The sequence below is a fragment of the Papaver somniferum genome, chromosome 8 (assembly GCF_003573695.1).
Source record: "Papaver somniferum cultivar HN1 chromosome 8, ASM357369v1, whole genome shotgun sequence".
NCBI lineage: Eukaryota > Viridiplantae > Streptophyta > Magnoliopsida > Ranunculales > Papaveraceae > Papaver > Papaver somniferum.
The window spans coordinates 116,593,153-116,596,353 of record NC_039365.1 but is presented as its reverse complement, the minus strand read 5'-3'; the positions used below and the strand labels follow the sequence as shown (position 1 = coordinate 116,596,353).

Below are 3,201 nucleotides of genomic sequence, written 5' to 3'. Positions count from 1 at the left end.
TTCATCAACCAAAAATTACAAAAAGAAAAATTGATGGTGAATCAGTGGTGTTTGTAAGTATTTTTTTGAAACTTAATTTATATTTATTGAAGATCTGTTATAAATTTAATGTTTTAGTTTCTAGTGATTTCTAATAACAAGTATATAAAGTATGATTATTGAGAAATGAATTTCATGCTTATCAACTGTTTGTAAAGTTGTCTATAACGGGTAATTGCATTATATACTGTCTTCTTCCATATCTAGATTCTAGACCCACTCATCGTTCCTCCTGTAATTAAATCATCCTTCTTAATTGACCCTGAAAATGAAAATGACAATTGTATATTCTATTTCAATTAGAGAGCTTAATGGAGTTAATTTTTCTGGTAGTTGAATACGTGTGTTGCTTATACATGCCAAACTAGTTGTATTCATTGCTTCTTTTTATCAATGCAATGTGATAATTATAGTGCATTTCTGCATAAGTTCGTGTTAACATTTTAAGTGAATGAATTATGTTTAATGTTACATTCCATATGTCGCTAATGTTGCCATTCTTATCAAGTTGCAAGGATTTTCTTTTGCATGAAGTGCGTCAACGGAAGGAGGAGGAAATGGATGACTACAGCTCTCAAGTAGGGATTCTAGCACTTGATCATGCCTTCTTTTTCTATTGTAGAGTCCTTAGTTTTCTGGTTCACCTCTCATTTATGTAATAAGGATATTTAAGAAGCCTGGGTCAGGCACTGTGCATGTCCAATGTAATTATGATATATCAGTCCGTTAGATACAGTAATTGCCTCATAATGTATGAAATTAGTTCAAGATAACCAGTGGATAGGCAAACAAAGCATATATGACATTAGTTCAAGATAACCAGTGGATAGGCAAACAAAGCATATATGACATTAGTTCAAGATAACCAGTGGATATGCAAACAAAGCATATTTTTATTTTCTTGTAATATGATTTCTCTGTATATCTCCCTAATCTTGCTTTGTTTTTACTCTATGTAGGTGAAGCAGCGTAGAGTACCAATTTGTTGGAGTACATGAATAAAGAAGTTCTTCGATGTAGAGAAGCCAAGGAGCTCATGGATAGTCTTTTCTAATTAAGAACAAAACAATTTCGACATAGAGTTTTAGTTATTATTTTGATAAGAATTTTATGTTTGTTTTAATTTTCCTTTTTCTACATCCTCTAAGACTATTAATGTTTCTGTATTTATTTCATTAGATTGTTGACGTTCTGAAGTGAGCTTATTTAATTATATTGTTTTTCAAACATGTCAAATGTCAGATTAGAAAAAGGTGGCCTGTCCGGCCTGGCCTGTTTTATATTCAGGCTTTGGGCAGGTTTGGGCTTCAAAATTAGTGTAGGTGTCCGGCCTGCCCGGCCCAACAGGCCTTCTGGGTAGCTTAATTACAATCCCGTACGGCCTGGCCTGACATAGAAAACAGGCCAGACAACCCGGCCTGTCCGAATTTACACCCCTAGCTCAGCCCCTGCATTATGGCCCTTGCTGTATTTAGGCATATATTTAGATTCCACGAGCACTAGGCCCGGGTTTCCAGCAAACTAAATGGTGAGGTTGCATTTGATTTAGTTGAAAATGCATGGTTTAAAATGCAAAAGAAAATAAAATAAAGAAAAAAAATAAAATAAAAAACAGGCAGAAACGGGATTTTCCCATACATGAGATACCTAATTTCCACGAGCTAATCCATGGCTGTGAAGCACTACAAATCCAAGACTAAAGCATAACGCTTGCTCGAGCGCAAACCTTCAGGACATGTATCCCTCCAAATTGGTCACGTAAGTCGAAATATATACCTAGCACAAATTTTTAATGACCCATCTAAAATAAACATGACAATATCAACATGTGAAAATAGAAGGGGGTGTCGGTGCACAAAAAGAATAAATTTAACTAATTTTTGACAACAAATAAAAATCCGGACCGTTAGGGCACGGGTCATATCCTAGTTTATTCACAAATATGGATAATTATGTCGACATCATCTGGAGGATTAACATAATATCTTGTACCTATGGAAAGAAAGAAGATAGAATCTCATAAATAAGTAAGAAAATGGAGACATTAATTCGAAATCCACGTATATCACATAAATTTTATATTATACCAATACCAATTAAAAGAGAATATTGTGGAAATATTTGGAAGACTTGCGCATATAAATAGTGGTGGAAGGAGATGAAAAGAGGGGGTCTGAAGTCTGAGCAAAAGATTAGAGTTTTTATTTCATTCTTTTAACTTTTTTTCGTAATAATGGAGTAATTTTTCCGCTAGGGCGGAGGAGGAAGACAATTCTGCTATGTGAGAAATCCATGTATTATCTAATAAAATATTCTTTTGGATTTAACTGTTTATTAATCTTCTAAAAGTGCTTTGTTCTTTTAACCGTTTTGAATAGCCTTCGGCTATTGATTTTTTATAAGCGAAGGAGATTAAACTATTTCGGGTTTACAACAAAAAAGTTATGTATTTATTTTAATTGCAACATTTTTCGAGATATCAGATTGACTTCGATACTGTCTTGAGTGATATATATGAATATTTTCTAGAGATAAAATGAGTATTTTGCATGATTAATTTGGTGGAATCCAAAACCCTGGTATTCTTTTCTTTACTAGTTTATTTAATTTTACTAGTTTTATTAATATTGTTTTCTTATTATTCTTAGATTATACTTTAATTATAAATTAGAGATAACAATTTTTTTAGTCTTAGTGGATCGATCCGTCTTTTGTACACTATTTCATCTATAGCCGTGCGTTTGTGGTTTATAATTAAAATCCCACCATATGTCACGTACCTTAAAGTTAAGTCTTATGGAGAGAGGGAGTAGGATGACGGTGTCATGGTCAATATTTTAAAATCCGGACCGGACCGTCCGATTTGACCGGTGATCCAGTAGGAAAAAAGGGTTGGGTCAAGTTTGACCGACTAATCTGTTAAATAAACCAGTTGAACCGTCTGGTCCAACCAGTGACCCGATGGACCCAGCTGGGTTATACCTTGTTCACCCGTTTCCCCCCCCCCCCCCCCCCCCCCTTAATCTTCTCTGTCTCTGCGAAGCAAATCAATTTCAGGGATAGTTTTCAAATTTCAGTTGAGAAATTAATAATCATCCCCGACAAAGATTTAAGTTTTTTTTTCCAGATTTTAAAACATGATCTATAGAGGTTCTCAACCAA

General features: G+C 34.3%; 1 long non-coding RNA gene across 1 annotated transcript; it reads left to right on the top strand.

Moving 5' to 3' along the window:
* LOC113304797 lies at positions 1–1,072 on the top strand. The gene is made up of 3 exons (XR_003338408.1): positions 1–53; positions 548–617; positions 999–1,072. It is a non-coding gene; the product is annotated as an uncharacterized LOC113304797 (long non-coding RNA).
* Positions 1,073–3,201: the final 2,129 nt, after the last annotated feature.